The sequence below is a fragment of the Malaclemys terrapin genome, chromosome 8, assembly GCF_027887155.1.
Source record: "Malaclemys terrapin pileata isolate rMalTer1 chromosome 8, rMalTer1.hap1, whole genome shotgun sequence".
In the NCBI taxonomy this organism is placed as follows: Eukaryota; Metazoa; Chordata; order Testudines; family Emydidae; genus Malaclemys; species Malaclemys terrapin.
In genome coordinates this window covers 49,781,729-49,796,785 of record NC_071512.1, presented here as the reverse complement: position 1 = coordinate 49,796,785, position 15,057 = coordinate 49,781,729, and the positions used below count along the sequence as shown (strand labels likewise).

Sequence of the window (15,057 nt, the reverse complement as noted above, 5' to 3'; positions counted from 1 at the left end):
GAGCGGCCGCACGTCATGTGACCACGCCCATTGGAATGCGGCCGCCATGGCTCTTTGGGGGCGGAGACTGGCTTCCGTCATCGTCATTGCTCTGCGGGTAGGTCCTATGAGAATAGTTTGGCGGGGACCATGATTGCCGCTGCACTGTCACGTGACAGCGTTTCGAGGCGGACATATATACCGGTGGCACCGCCTCCTTCTTCCCTTTTGCAGAGCCGGTGCGTGCGGTACAGGGGCCTGGCGGCTGGGTGAGTATCGCGCGCCTTTAGGCCTCTCTGGCGGCTCCATGCTGCTCAATGCCGACCCCATCGCGGTCCCGACGCGCTGTGGCCCCCCTCTCGGAGGGGCTTTGCCGCCGATGGGTGCGGGCTGAGGAGGATGGAGGTGGATTGTCCACTTCCCCCCCGTGTGGGGGGGCTCCTGCTCCTCGCGGGGCGCGAAGCTGAGGTGGCTTCATTGATGTTAATGGGGGACTCGTGACCCGTGAGCTCTGGCCAGGCCGGCGCACCACAGGGCCCCTCCCGTCAGCCTAGCGGCCTCGCTGAAGGAGAAACGTTGCATACTGAGGATTTAGTGCCCTTGCGCTTTTCTAAGTTGGCGTAGGGGTGGCTTTGGTAGGCGCCGACTTTGTGGGCCTCAGAGGCCCTGCATTGTAGGGTTTTGGATTGGACTATGGGGTTGCACATGGTGCAGTGCTAGGCGAGTTGGATTCTGCCCTTAGCATCTCCGGTCTGGGAGGGTCTTCAGCAGAGCATCAAGTGACTCTAGTGTAGTGGTTTTCTATGGAAGCTCATAGTAGATTAACAGATCTTGCCATAGCTTGGGTGTCCATTGGTAGCTTCTCAATAGGAAGTAGCTTGAGGAGGGATTGGTCTTTCTTTCACCATATGGGCTGGAGGTGGCGATAGAACTGGAAAAATGTACCATCAGTGTAGTTGGAAAGTGGAAATGCTCTTGGAGTAAGTTGGAAAGAATATATGAACGTTGCATGAGAACACGTGGTGGAAAGTGTTGAATCTTTCCTAGTGTAATGCTATCTGCAGTAGTAGGAGAGCAAGCAGGTTTTTGTACAAGCATGGTTTTTCCTTAGTAATAGTTACCAGGTCCCAGATTTCCTTTTTTTAATGGGATAGTGTCATGTCTCAGTGCATCTTGGCCTCCATGTACGTGCACATGATGAAAACCATGTTGGTAGGGACATCTGAGAGTATGATGAATACCAACATCTCTGAGCTGGACATGGGGTATATTCATTGCTGGGCAATGGCATAAATAGTTTGGAGGTAGTATGTTCTAGTCCAGTTTAGACAAGCAAAATCAAATTTTATTTGTGATTGCCTGAGTGTAACTAGGTGCCTCTATAAAGTTATAATTGCATTGTAGAAGGAATGGTGGGTAATCATTAATGTCCCACTTGGGGGGAGGGGAGGCTGTATTTTCTTATTGCAAAAAAATTATCTCCTTGGCATTAACTGGCCCTTTTAATAGTCTGAGATCTAACAATAGCGCCTACAGAACAGGTTGAAGTGAATTTGTAGTAGTGTGTGCTGTAGCTGTTCTGGAATAAGTGCTTTGGAGTCGTATTAGTCTTGCACTTTTTGTCAGTCTGAAAAATTTATGCCAGGCTATCTAGGTAGGCTTTTTTCTGAAACTGAGGAAATTATGTAACATATACATTATATCTTCTGTTTTTAGCCATGATACATCAAGCAAGTTCTTCCCTCGCTGGTAATTACAAAACTGGTAGGTACTGCTTTCTAACAGTAGGGTTTAATTGGCGAAAGGGTACTATCTGGCCTAGTACAGATCCACTTGAAAATGTCTGGCTTGACTATTTTCAAGAAATCTAGAGTGCCTGCTGACCTCTCAGGAGGAGCAGGGCCAGTGTTGCTCCATGAATCTTCCAGTAGCTGTTTATATAGCACGTTGCTCTTAATTGGCCATCTTCTATGGCTGCATGGGCAACAGGACAATCACTTCAGATAGGCCTATAACAAAAGGTTTTGAAGTGAAACACTGTGCTATTAAACTGAACAGCCAATGATGCTTTAAAGATAAGAGTAGTGGACAGAAGTGATTTCTGAGAACTCTATTCTGAGGCTTTATTCAGTGCCTGTTATCTTTGATCTCAGACTTTGTTTTAGCAATGCCTGATTTGGTTTCTTTGTTTCTTTCGTTAGCAGACCGAGACCTGATGTCACTTGCTAAGGTAAAATCATTTTTTAATTTTTTGCCTCATGAATGAGGGACAAAGTTAGTTAAAGATACGTAAATGTAAATTACGGTCTAGAGGCCTTATTTTTTTAATCCGATCAGTATGCTAGCTAAATATTTCCAGCAGCTAAATACCAGACTTTCCCCTTGTGCCACAATGATGACACTTATTTGCTACTCTTGACAAGAGAATGATGAGAGCTCTCAACCACCTGTATTTCAAACTGAGGCACAACACTGTTGGGAACAGTTTCATCTATTGATGTCTGAACCTGTTTCATAACTCTTCTCTCTTTTCTCAGGTTTTAATGGAGGAAGTTGGAAGCCCCATAGAAGGAAGATTCTCTGGTAAGAAACAGAATAACTTCTCTTGGAAAAACATCTCCATGGCCCATTAATGGGTTTCTCCTTCATGGAGCTGAGGCAGTGCAATGACAAGGATGGTTATGGAAGATGTTTAGAGTTTTGTGTCTGCTTAATAAATCAGAACAATTCTAACTCTTGCTATTACTCAGTTTCTTGGATTGTCTTCTCCGGTTGAGTAGCTCTCTCTGGAGCATCTTTTCATTCAGAGCCACTCCTGCCTTTTGGTAGATCACACTAACTAAACCAAACTCTTTATTAGAAAAATAGCTTAGAACCAGTCTCGCCAAAGCCAATACAGTGATGACAACATAGTTCAGCAGAATGCACAGTGACGAACACAAGCTTTGTCTTTCGCTCCTATCTGATGTATCTGGCTATCATGTGATCCTCCCCGATACATATTAGTTAACGGTAATGGTGCCTAATTTTTTCCTTTTCTCTTCATATAGGCCTGAAGCATGAATCCTGATGATGAAAGGTAAGTAATTAATTTTGACCTGGGCAGGTTGTTCCTCTGGCAAAAACTGCTGATTAAAAGTGATATTTGGCTAGTAAATAGTGTCTAGGGAAGAAATCCACTCTAAAGAAGTGGCTTATTTTTGGGTTGCCCAAGTCTTTCATGCACCTCAGACAAATTTAGAAGTAAACTAGGAAGTAACTTGACTTGCTCTGTATTTTCAACTGCCGTTCTCTCTTCTCTCCAGTGGAGGCTGTATATGATAATAACCTAGTTCAGCAGATGGTCTGTGAAGAACATGCTGTACTGTCTCTTGCTCCTATCTGATGCATCCTCCAGTTGCTTGTGATTTACTCTGGCAGCTAGTTCACAAGGAAAGCTCAGGTCATAAATGTGCTCTCCCTTTGTCTACCGAAAAGTGTTCTGAAGACTTGGCTGGCTTACGGCAAAATTTCTTTTTTGCTAGTCTTCTCTAGTAACTGGATTAGAGAGAAACTCTCAAAAGGGGGAGAGGGGAGAGTCAGTTCCCACAGATGAACCTAGAAAAGGTGAAGCACAGACTATATTAGGGATAACTTGGTGTAGAACTTATTTTTGTGCTTGGATACTATTGATACTAAAACACATTAGATCAAATAGCTTGGCTTAATAGACTTAAGTCAATGGATGTGCAGTAGCTTTACAGGAAATGCTATGTAAAGCCACGTCTCCAGTCTGTTTTGCCCATTAAACTAGAACATTTAGCATAGTAACATTACAAATCCATCTAAGCACTTCAAGATAAGACACTTAAGTATGTCTACACTATAGCATGTTCTACGTTGGTAGAAAAATCTTTCGTAGATAACCACCACTTCTGAGGTGGATTAAGTTGACAATCTTTTTGTAAATCTAGCTGCATCTGCGCTGGGAGTTAGGTCTACTTAATTTCACAGCCCTGAGTGATGTAGTTACGTTGACCTCTGTTTTAGGTGTAGACCCAGCCTAAATGTCTAACATGCTGGTACCCTGCTGACCGTATTGTTTTTGTGGTCATCCCCCTCACACCCCAGGTCTGTCTTCCATCTGTTCTTGTGTGTGTATGGTGTGTGTTTGTTTTATTCTTGCATTGTTAGTTCTTTGGGGCAGAGACAGTCTTTGTTCTTTCTGCAAAGAGCCTTGCAGAAAATTGGTCTTTGTCCATGATTGCTCCTAAGTGCTTCAGTAATACTAATAATAATAAATAACTAGTGGTATGGGTACCATAAATATCTCTTCTTTACAGGCTGCGTAAAATAGATTGGCTTCGGATGACCACCTGCCTGATGTATGGAGATAAAAATTCCAACTTGAACACAGTTCCATAATGTTTGCAGGGAGAGTAAAGCACAGGACACTTCATACAAAGGTAACTTTGGAGGACATACTTCTAGTGTAAATAAATATTTCACACTGTCCTGCAGCCATCTATTAAATCTGCTTTACTCTTGCTTCTGTCCTATTGATTGAGTTTGAATGTTGGCAGTAGGAAACCTCAGAGCTTTCAAAGTGAAGCCAGGAAGGGGTAAATATATGGGACAAACAAGAAATGTAGTATGTAAGGTTGAGCTAATAGCATCTGATCCTATTAGACAATTTTCACTAGGATTCTTCAAATGTGTGCAATGAATATTCTTATAGTATTAAACCTGCTCTATGGGGGGCAGAAATCCTAAGACTGAACCATGACTTGGAGTACTGGGTTTAATTCTTGGCTTTGCCACACACACTCCTTCAGTATTGGGTAATTTGCTTCATCTCCCAATGCCTTGTTTCTCCATTTTATGGATGGGGAATAACTTTCTCTGGCCTGTCTGAAAATGTAAGCAGTTCAGAACAGGGACTGTCTATGGTGCCTAGACAATACCTGGTAGGTTAATGTTTTTAGAAAGCTGATTTGCATTGTACAGTCATATGGTATACAAATCTCCTTTACATTGCAGCAGGTGTTGCTTTAGGGGAAGTGGCCACACTAGTATTTTAATTTGGCAACTAGGTTTAATTAGATTGCCAAATGCAGAGTACTTTTTTTTCCAAGCCCTAACTATTTTTTATCCTGCATGTAATAACATTAAAAGTTTAATATGCTATTGACTTATTGTGGGAACGGTGTGGTTTTTAAAATTTCTGTCCATAAGACTGAGGTGGCACTGGCAGATGCAAGAAGCTGTTAAGTTAGTCAGGGTTTGCTCCAGAGGGAGCCCTGTCCATCTTTATTTGGGTGGTGGGCTGATGTCATCTAGGCCTCCAGACTTGTCGTCTTCACTGAAGAGTTACCTTAGGGGCCACACCTGAGTAAGACTGTAACTGTTCACTGGCCAGTTAACGCCTGAGTGCTGCTTATCTCCTTGCTTTGCAGTCAAGACTCAGCTAAATCAGCGGAGTGCTGATAACCATCCAGTGCCTTTCCATAACTTCTACCCTGTGTGCTCAGGACAGGCAAGTTCTCGGACAGCTCACAGTGAGCATATCATAGAGCCATGGGATATGCACCCAAAAGTCCTAGCAACACACAAGTGGATGCAGCACCAGTGTGGACCAGTAACTCAGATATGGCTTTGCAGTGTGGCTGCTTGCACCCAGGCTAAGCCGACCTGGGTGCTCAGACCCAACTGGTGATCACCTGACTTACTTCATCAGTGAGGAGACGTACCCAGGAAGGGGGCAGTAAAATAAAGAGCTCCTTGAGAGTCTAATAGGATTGGTGCAGGATTCTTAGGCAAGTGCCCATCTCCTAGGTTAGAGAAGAGGATGTCATGTGTAATGGAAAACAGCTGTCTGTGTACTGTAGATGATGATGAATCAGGTCTCTGATCCTAATGAGGATAAAATTGACTAAACACTGATACAGTTGTATAATAATTAAATACTATAGACGCTTATTATGGGCTCCAGCTAATACCAGCTTTCTCTTGCAGGCTTCCAGAGGGTGCTTGGGTATCCTGTAAGTTCTGTATTTTTAACTTCATGGGAATACTAGAGTTAACTAGAGGTGGGAAAGGGATGGGGCTAGAGTATGCCTCTAAAATAAGGTTGTAGCTATAATCAGAGGATCTGTTAAAGTATATAGAAATATCAATGCTGGTTGCTTATTGCACATCATATCCTAAAATAGAGGGATGGGGGGGGGTGAACTGGCAGAGGGCCCAACACTAACAACTTACCTATTATCAGAGGGGTAGTCTTGTTGATCTGGTTCTGTAAAAAGCAACAGAGTCCTGTGGGACCTTTAAGACTAACAGATGTATTGGAGCATAAGCTTTCGTGGGTGAATACCCACTTTGTCAGACGCCCGAAGTGGGTATTCGCCCACGAAAGCTTATGCTCCAATACATCTGTTAGTCTTAAAGGTCCCACAGGACTCTCTGTTGCAACTTGCCTAGTGTAGCAAACATGTACAGCTCCCATTGACATGAGAAAACCATTTTTCATCTGATACTCCACCACAGCCTATCCCCACCACACAGGTTTTAGTTAAAAACTGTTTGTTGCCCAGTCCATACAAGCAGCCTGTATGATGAGATGCAAATAGACTGACTCAATCATGGAGATCTGTAATTAGCTCTATCTGATTTCAGGCATCTGGCTTGGATTTTGAAGACTTGTGTTCTAGAGAATCGTGGAATGTTGTAGGCTAATCTACATAGCAGCTGTCTCCTACAGGGTTTATAATGATGTTGACAAATGTCTGACCTGAAATCCGTATGTGGACTACTTCATTACTGAAAGACCCTGTAAATGAAGTAATACAGAAATGAAGACACACTGTTTAACTTTATGCAGAATTGCTTTTTTTACTCCTGGAGAGCTGTCAACGAGAAACTAATGCTCTCACTTCTGCTTGTTAGGTCCTGGCCCTGTCTTGAATAAATTTGGGTGAGTATGTATTTTTGTTTAGACTAATAAGTTGTTAACTTGTAGCTAGTAGGAGCATTGTTGTAACCAGTGATGAAATTAGATTCTGCCAAATGAATGTCCGTGATATTACTCCTTTCCGTTCCATTTACTCTGAGGTTACATTCTTGCTCCGCCAAAGTTAGAAATGGGAAAGGCAGTGTGTCCTCTAAACATAGACTGGCCCAGAAGCTTGGAGTGGAAGGGATTTTAAAAATGTACTGAATACATGGAGCGTATTGTGGCTTCTCAACTGTTAGAATACTTAACTTGTCCCTTTTGCTCTAAAGGTTACCAGTTTAAATGACACTTATGTCTGGATGAACACCTCAGATGATGGGATCTGAAACCTCTACTGCTTAGGATGGGCCAAGGAATGATCTGTTCACCCCCTTAAATGATTAAATTAACAAAGCTTTTAAAAAGCTGGTTCATACTTCACTTGATCACTTTGCTAGTCTTTCACACCGTAGATCAAGGAAATCTAGTTGAGCAGGTTATACTCTAGCTAGTTTGGGTTACTAATTCATGTTATAGTACACTTTTTTTAAAAACAACTTTCTTCCCCCCCATAAGCATTAATATTAGAAGATGATGGATGATCAAGACAGCATTTCAAGTGAGAGGTTTGTATCTTATTCTGTTCCTTTGTGGGTTATATGTGGCAAAACCAGCTGGGTTTTAATCCTGTAAAAGTAACTGCATTGTGTGATGGAACCAACCTTTCATTGTTGTGGTTGTATGAAGCTCAGTGGCTTCACTTAAATACTATAGTTTTAAACGTTGGTCCTAGATACAGACGTGTACTACTGTAAAACACTAACACTTTCAAGAATGTGGAGATGTGTGGTAGGTGCGCCTCTAAATTAAGGAGCAAGCCCTTGTTCCAGGTGTAAGATACTGAGGCTTTCAAAAAAAACTCAGTTTTAGCCCAGCACTGTTCTCACTATAGTCAGTGGGGGGGAGGGGGTACATATAGGTACAAATTCACCAACATTGATATTGGTGTCTGATTAGTACAAGGCTATTCCTCCAGTACCTGCAAAATGTAAATGTTCAGAGGATTCCAGCTGTGAAACCAGACTGAGTCGATTCACCGCACTTGGAATCCACATTAAAATCTAGCTGCATATCTAGGATGCCTCCCTTGCAGCTATATGATAGAGGTTCCCTTCCCCCGTGCTTTCCTTTACAACTGAACAAACAGTGACAGTTGGCTTGGGGCTAGAATTGAAGCCTGTGATGACTTGGATTATAAGAGTAGTGGACAGAACAGGTTTCTGAAAACTTCACTCTGAGGCTTTGAAACTAGTAGTATGTCTGCAGGCAGAGCAAAGAATGACATGTAACATTTGAATTTATTTTTTCCCCTCCAGGGCTGGAGTGCGCTCCTGGAAAAAGGATCACTTTGCTGAGGTAACTCTTCACTTGAACTTGGAGCAGAGTCTCTGCTCTGGTTCTCTGGCTGACAGGGGAAGCACACACTATGCTAGATATGTGCATTGAATAAAGTGTTTGCAGCCATTATGAGCTGCTCTGCTTTCCAGAGTTAGCTCTGGACAGTTGCCAGAAGCTGGGAATTGGTGACTGCAGATGGATCACTTGATTATCTGTTCTGTTCATTCCCTCTGAAGCACCTGCCATTGGGCACTGTCGGAAAACAGGCTATTGGGCTAGATCACTAGTTCTCTAACTTTTGAATTGGTGACCCCTTTCACACACAAGCCTGAGTGCAAACCCCCCCTCCTCCCCATATAAGTTAAAAACACATGTTCAAATATTTAACACTATTATAAATGCTGGAGGCAAAGCAGGGTTTGGGGGTGGAGGCTGACGGCTCACAACCTCTCATGTAACAACCTCATGACCTCACCCCCAGTTTGAGAACCCTGGGGCTAGATGCACCTTTGTTCTGACCCAGTATGGCTGTTATGTAAATTCTAAAGCCACACAGCTCTCTGCACAGACCCAAAGCCATAGTGGACAGAAGATGTTTCTAAGAATGTAGGGCTGAGGCTTTGCTGCTTATAGATGTCTGTAATATAAGCAACAGAGAGTCCTGTGGCACCTTTAAGACTAACCAATGTATTGGAGCATAAGCTTTCGTGGGTGAATACCCACTTTGTCGGATGCACGAAATGGGCATTAAGCCACGAAATCTTATGCTCCAATGCATCGGTTAGTCTTAAAGGTGCCACAGGACCCTCTGTTGCTTTTTACAGATCCAGACTTAACACGGCTACCCCTCTGATACTTGTAATATAGGTGTGGTCATTTAGTCATGAGAATAGAAGAATTACCAGACATGAACTCGATATGGTAAGTTGGCTGTTGCATTTATCTGACATGTAATTATGAAAATGATATCCTAAGAGATTCCTCTTCTGCGTCAGTTTTATGAAACATCCACTTTTACAATTGACCAACCTCACTGCTAGTTCATCACCAATTCTAAAAAGCAGAGACATTCCCAGAAAGTCACACCCAACCCAACAGCATTCTCCATCTCCTATATGGTTTGACCTAATATTTTGTTTTTATATGCTAGCAGTCTCAGTGGCAGGTTGGAATTAGGGTTGTGTACTGCAGTATGACTTTCACTCTCTATACTGAGGGTGAGATAGTACTGTTTAGCTCCAGCAGCATTGAATAAAACTGTTCCACTGCTGACTATAAAGTATATTGGTGAAATGCTGACTTCCTGTCTGTATGTACTGTTAATGATGATTTTGGTGTAAACAATGGGAATCTCTCTGAAAGAGAATGAGGAGGACTCTGATGCTGAAACAGTACAGAACTTCAAGCTGTCTCTACTAAGAATCAGATTCTACCAACCAGAACCTGTTTGTAAAAATTGAATTATTATCTTACAGAGTAAAGTTGGTCAAACAGTCAGTGAAGCAGTCAGCCCTCTGCCTCCCTGAGAGGTAAGGATAAAGCAAAGTACTGGGAGCTTATTTTAAAGATCAATGACGCTTGAGGCTTAGATTTTTGGAATCTCTTCTTGGGGGTCCACTGGACTGTCAGCTCAGATTAGTGAGGACTGTGACTGTTTTGCATATACTTGGCCATATCTGCCAGCTCCCATGACACTCTTCCTTGTGTTAGTCCTGCAGTTGCTGTTCAGCAATGGGGATGTCAGGCGAATTCTTCTGACTCTCCTACAGCAGAAATGTTCAATTAATTCTTTATGCAAAATCATTCTTAGAAAACAGCTCTACTTCCATGGCTGACGATTAGAAGGACAGTGTCTGTCTTGCTTCCATTAAAGCTAATTGGGAGCAGGATTGGGCCTCTTCTACTGGTAACTGTAATATAGTCTGATCACTGCAGTCAAACAAAGCTAGAAGCCCATCTTAGGCCTAGTCTTCACTTACTGGCTGGTCCAGAGGCACGCCATCGATGTTCTGGGATCGATCCCGGAAGTGCTCACAATCGACGCCGGTACTCCAGCTCGCCGAGAGGAGTACGCGGCGTCGACGGGGGGAGACTTCCGGCCGCGTCTGGACCGCGGTAAGTCCGGAGTAAGGTACTTCGAATTCAGCTACGTTATTAACGTAGCTGAATTTGCGTACCTTAGTCCGAAGTCCGGACTAAGTGTAGACCAGCCCTTAGTCACATTCTACCTTAGGGTAACTCTGAATCAAAGAGCTGCTTTAAAGCCACCACATCTTAGTCTGTCACTAACTTTTCATGCTCCCACTTTGTAGGAGTGGGATGACAGCCTGAAACTAAACACCCCAGTGAATGAAAGTGCTATTAAGCCGATACAATGATGATAACATAGTTCAGCAGAATACACAATGACGAACACAGCTTTGTCTTTCGCTCCTATCTGATGTATCTGGCTACAGCTGAATCCTGACACTAAAGAGCTCTTGTGGTCTTAAAAGTAACTACATGAAAATAGCACCTTTGTATTCCACATTATCTGCTCCTTGGGGGCAATTTAGTATGTCCACTTGAAGTCTAACTTGCCCATGAGTTGTTGAGGGCAGAATTCTATAACCAGGGGCAGTGGCTGGGCCTGCAGAACCTCTAAGGGGTGTGTGTAAGGAGAACCTTTTTATAAAGGACATAGCCTGGTGTTGAGCATTGTAGGTCCAGTCAAACACTGACATGATATAAAAATACACGTGGCTTTGCTCAGGAAGGTTCCTTTGCAAAACTAAGATCCAGTTGTACAGATTTGCTAGCAGTTAAGCTCATGAGACTGGTGCACTTGCACTTTTACAGTGCAGGTTCCAAAATGCAGATGGGAAAGGGCACTTGTAACTACTGATGAAATTTAGATTCTGCCAAATGAGTTCCAGTGCTGTAAACCATTTCCACTCTTGCTGAGGTGCTACTCATGGGAGAACTATTAATTAATGTCCATTTCCCTTCTCTTTAGGGAGCAAAATTGGTTTTAATGGACAGTTGAGGAACCAGAAAGGTGGGTATCATTTTACTTGCATTGCTTCAACACTTAACAGTGACCTGCTGCTTTGATCCCTTTTCTGGAATGGAGAGATGATGATTACAGTCTTAGCTTGAACTCTCTCTCTGATGAGTGATGGAAAATCTAAGGTCTGATCTATTCCTATCAATAAACATCTTGTACTTTAGAGTTCAATGCTTCACCCTATAACAGTTTTTGTCTCTCCTTGCAGTGTGAAGATGTCAGATTGTGTATCCAACGACTCCTAAGTTGGTTTGTGTGTGTGGTGGTGGTGGTTTTTTGCACAGAAGACCGTGCCCTTGCTTCTGAGGTGTTTGGGCATAGTCATGGAGGGGCCAGAGTCAATCCTGCAGCAGTGGGTGTGTCAAGCTGGAGGGAAGCAGTCTTTCTGCCACCCCATTTAGATGATCAGTTTGGCCTGGAGTCCTTGCTCCGCAGTCCTGCCTGCACTCAGCCCACCAGGGCCTTTTAAGGGGCTTGCAAGGGTGTTGAAAGGACAGAGGGGGCAGCAGTGCTTGCTGTGTTCTACCCTTGCCACAAAAGGTGACATGACTTCTGGATGAAGAGTCCTACAAATTTGTCAAAAGATTAAGTTCAGAATGTCTTGTAGAAGCATGTGACAAGTGGGGCAACACTGATACACACTTTGGTCTCTTCTTAAATATCCAATTAAGAAACGAGACTTGCTCTAAACTTAAACTTTTGCCATGTGTCTTTTAACCAGCACTAAGTAGACTTTTTAGAAGTAAAATAGCTGTCTAACAAATTGAAATGTGCTAAAATAAACTCATCAAAAAGAACTAGTCTGGAGTAGTTGTGTATTCTGTATGAGTTCAAAGTCTCAGGGTATGTCTACACTACGAAATCAGGTTGATTTTAGAGAAGTCAATTTTTACACAATTGCCTGTATAAAACTGATTTCTATGTCTACACTTAAGTGCATTAAGTTGGTGGAGTGCATCCTCGGTACTATGGCTAGCATTGATTTATGGAGCAGTGCACTGTGGGTAGCTATCCCACAGTTCCTGCAGTCTCTGCTGCCCATTGGAATTCTGGGTTAAGCTCCTAATGGTGCAAAAACATTGCTGTGGGTGGTTTGTCAACCCACCCTCTGTGAAAGCACTGGCAGACAATCATTTTGTGCCTGACACCAGGGAGGCTTTGAAAACCAGTTTCATGACTGTCCAGGCTTTGTGACAGTTGTTTCTCCTTGATGCAAACCCACCCCCTTTGTTGATTTTAATTCCCTGTAAGCCACCCCCCTCCCCCTTTGAAATAAAGTAACTGCATGGTTTCAAAAAACAATAGACAAGATAGCCTGGGGAGGAGGGAAGGACAAGGCCACATTGTTTATTGTAATCACACTAAAAATCCAACTTTTTGAATGACAGCTTTCTGTTGCTTGGCCCATCCTCTCCAGTGGAGTGCCTGGAACCTCCCCTACTGCATTCTTGGGCATCTGGGTGAGGAGGCTATGGAACATGGGGAGAAGGGTAGATGGTTATACAATGGATGCAGCAGGGGCCTGTGCTCTTGTTGGCTTTACTTCAGCACCAACAGATGCTTTGCTCCTCCATTAATCTCAGCATTGTCCCCTGCCTCCACTCTTCTTCCTGGTCTCTACCACTGAATGCCTACATGCATTAAGCTGTGCCCATCCAGTTGGGAGGACTGTGAGCTTGGAAAACATGTCCTAGTGTGTGGGTTTTTTGCCTTTTAATCTGTGATAACCTTAGGGACAGAGATGATAGGGGGAGTGTAGAAATATTCTATGCTCTACAATTCTGGGGGGACTGCATCGTCGTCTGTGCTGCTGAGTTTGCCATGCTGGCCAAACAGGAAACAAAATTAAATTAAAAAGTTCCTGGGGCTTTTCCTGTGTACCTGGCTAGTGCGTTGGAGTTCAAAGTGCTGTCCAGCGTGGTCACAATGGAACAATCTGGGATAGTGCCCAGAGGCCAATACAACTTGACCAAGCCAAGCTGATTTTAGCCCTGCTCCCTTTGCTGGGGAAGAGTACAGAAGTCAATTTTCAGAGCCCTTTAGGTTGACAGAACAGGGTTGGTTGTGTGGATGTAGACATTTTTTAAATTGACCTAACATGGCTAATTTTGATGCTCTAGTGTAGAACAGGTTTTGGGGGGGGGGGGTGTTCCTTAAAATAGAATGTACCCTGGATGTGAAACAGTTCTGGGTATAACCCTGTAGACTCCCTGCTACTAGTCTGGAACTGATGTAAATGTAGACAGCCTATACAACTTAGTACAGCACTTCAAATGCTGAAGGAAAAAACCTGAAAAGGAAACAGGCTTAAGCTTTATGCTGCTTTAAACACTTAGATCCTGCACTAAAGTTTCTCAGACTCAAGCAATAGTCCTAGCACCACTGAGCAGAAATACCCTTCTCATCTAACTGAACCTGAGGTGATTTATGAGAGGAGTTGATATTTCTATTCATATCCCACCCTTAGTGAGGAAAAGCAGTAGATCTGAATTAAGTTAAGATTGCCTGTGGCCTAAAGCAAAACTTGAAGTGATTAGACTTAATGTAGGCAAATGGACTTGGTTGAAGCGCTCCTTAGCATAGACCTCTGTACAATACCTAGCACAATAGCGCCCTGATCTAGGGACTCCAGCTGCTGCTATAATATTGATCAAGTCTAGCCAAGGCCCCCTGGCTGCTGCAAATTGACAGTCCTTAAGGGTGAAGCTGTACAACAGGCCTGCACAACTCATAAAGCAGCAAGGGCCAGATTACTCTAAAGAAAACAGCTGAGGGTCAAACCCCACCCAGCCCCCCGAAACACCCCCCCACCCCATGGAAACAACACCCCCAGCACTGCCCAGCCCTCTGAAACACCCCTCTGCCCCACAGAAACAAACCCTCCTTCCCTCATGCCACCCTGCCAAAACAGCAGTATTGAACCTTGATACTATGTTACAGTGGGCCCCTCAGGTAGTATAATTAAAGGTAAAAGAAAACTCTTTTTGCTAGAAGTAGAATAAGATCTTCTCCCCCACTTTTTAATCAAGTTTCAGAGTAACAGCCGTGTTAGTCTGTATCCGCAAAAAGAAGAACAGGAGTACTTGTGGCACCTTAGAGACTAACAAATTTATTAGAGCATAAGCTTTCGTGTTCTACTTTTTAATCAGTTGCCCTGTTCAGTGACTGAGGAAGGTGTGGAAGGCAGGCACCTCCAGACAGCTGCAACCCTGGGAGAGGGGATGGGAGCCAGACCAGATCAGTGGAACAGGTCAGCCACTGGCTCACCTGCCCGCCCGCTCACCTCAGCACTCTTTTTCCCCCCGGCACACCTACTCAGCCCCCCAGCTCACCCACCCACCACTGCCTGCCTGCTTGTCTCCTCAGACCCCCCCCTATGCCACTGCCCACCCACCTCCTCAGCCCCCATCCCTCACCTGCTGCTTGCCTACTCACCCCACACAGGCCACACAGTGAGCCCTGCTCTACAACAAGCCCTGGAAGAGATGCAGCATATCTTCAATAGAGCTTTGCCAGGCATAGGTGCTGCCACAGCCCCTAACTTGAAGTGGTTTCCATCACATAGGGGATTTACTGTTTGGTTCACGGTCTCACCACCAGAAAAATTGTTCTAGCACCACTGTCCTCTGGTGGTTTCTGACAGCACCTGTTTACATATAAAACA

At 43.9% G+C, this 15,057-nt stretch overlaps 2 long non-coding RNA genes and 10 other non-coding genes across 15 annotated transcripts; all 12 read left to right on the top strand.

The window, feature by feature from the left end:
• Positions 1 to 189: 189 nt before the first annotated feature.
• On the top strand, positions 190 to 6,652 carry LOC128841649 (uncharacterized). Of its 2 annotated transcripts, XR_008445899.1 has the most exons (8): positions 190 to 248; positions 1,696 to 1,743; positions 2,181 to 2,209; positions 2,517 to 2,562; positions 3,030 to 3,058; positions 4,302 to 4,424; positions 5,974 to 5,999; positions 6,634 to 6,652. It is a non-coding gene; the product is annotated as an uncharacterized LOC128841649 (long non-coding RNA). The 2 variants fall into 2 exon arrangements; XR_008445900.1 differs by lacking the exons at positions 5,974 to 5,999; positions 6,634 to 6,652 and adding an exon at positions 5,415 to 5,496.
• On the top strand, positions 1,163 to 1,240 carry LOC128842641 (small nucleolar RNA SNORD74). Its single transcript, XR_008446069.1, has one exon. It is a non-coding gene; the product is annotated as a small nucleolar RNA SNORD74 (small nucleolar RNA).
• On the top strand, positions 2,036 to 2,102 carry LOC128842650 (small nucleolar RNA SNORD75). Its single transcript, XR_008446080.1, has one exon. It is a non-coding gene; the product is annotated as a small nucleolar RNA SNORD75 (small nucleolar RNA).
• LOC128842629 (small nucleolar RNA SNORD24) lies at positions 2,365 to 2,446 on the top strand. The gene has a single exon (XR_008446054.1). It is a non-coding gene; the product is annotated as a small nucleolar RNA SNORD24 (small nucleolar RNA).
• On the top strand, positions 2,870 to 2,953 carry LOC128842644 (small nucleolar RNA snR60/Z15/Z230/Z193/J17). Its single transcript, XR_008446073.1, has one exon. It is a non-coding gene; the product is annotated as a small nucleolar RNA snR60/Z15/Z230/Z193/J17 (small nucleolar RNA).
• On the top strand, positions 6,565 to 6,629 carry LOC128842642 (small nucleolar RNA SNORD44). Its single transcript, XR_008446070.1, has one exon. It is a non-coding gene; the product is annotated as a small nucleolar RNA SNORD44 (small nucleolar RNA).
• Positions 6,653 to 6,655: 3 nt separating the features above from the next.
• Positions 6,656 to 12,190, top strand: LOC128841650 (uncharacterized). 3 transcript variants are annotated; one of them, XR_008445903.1, is made up of 7 exons: positions 6,656 to 6,931; positions 7,526 to 7,575; positions 8,326 to 8,365; positions 9,172 to 9,268; positions 9,823 to 9,876; positions 11,343 to 11,384; positions 11,602 to 12,190. It is a non-coding gene; the product is annotated as an uncharacterized LOC128841650 (long non-coding RNA). The 3 variants fall into 3 exon arrangements; XR_008445901.1 differs by having other exon boundaries at positions 6,665 to 6,931; positions 9,215 to 9,268; XR_008445902.1 differs by lacking the exon at positions 9,172 to 9,268 and having other exon boundaries at positions 6,669 to 6,931.
• On the top strand, positions 6,722 to 6,785 carry LOC128842649 (small nucleolar RNA SNORD78). Its single transcript, XR_008446079.1, has one exon. It is a non-coding gene; the product is annotated as a small nucleolar RNA SNORD78 (small nucleolar RNA).
• Positions 6,996 to 7,071, top strand: LOC128842640 (small nucleolar RNA SNORD47). The gene has a single exon (XR_008446068.1). It is a non-coding gene; the product is annotated as a small nucleolar RNA SNORD47 (small nucleolar RNA).
• Positions 8,184 to 8,251, top strand: LOC128842651 (small nucleolar RNA SNORD75). The gene has a single exon (XR_008446081.1). It is a non-coding gene; the product is annotated as a small nucleolar RNA SNORD75 (small nucleolar RNA).
• LOC128842631 (small nucleolar RNA SNORD79) lies at positions 9,662 to 9,741 on the top strand. Its single transcript, XR_008446056.1, has one exon. It is a non-coding gene; the product is annotated as a small nucleolar RNA SNORD79 (small nucleolar RNA).
• LOC128842643 (small nucleolar RNA snR60/Z15/Z230/Z193/J17) lies at positions 10,714 to 10,796 on the top strand. The gene has a single exon (XR_008446071.1). It is a non-coding gene; the product is annotated as a small nucleolar RNA snR60/Z15/Z230/Z193/J17 (small nucleolar RNA).
• Positions 12,191 to 15,057: the final 2,867 nt, after the last annotated feature.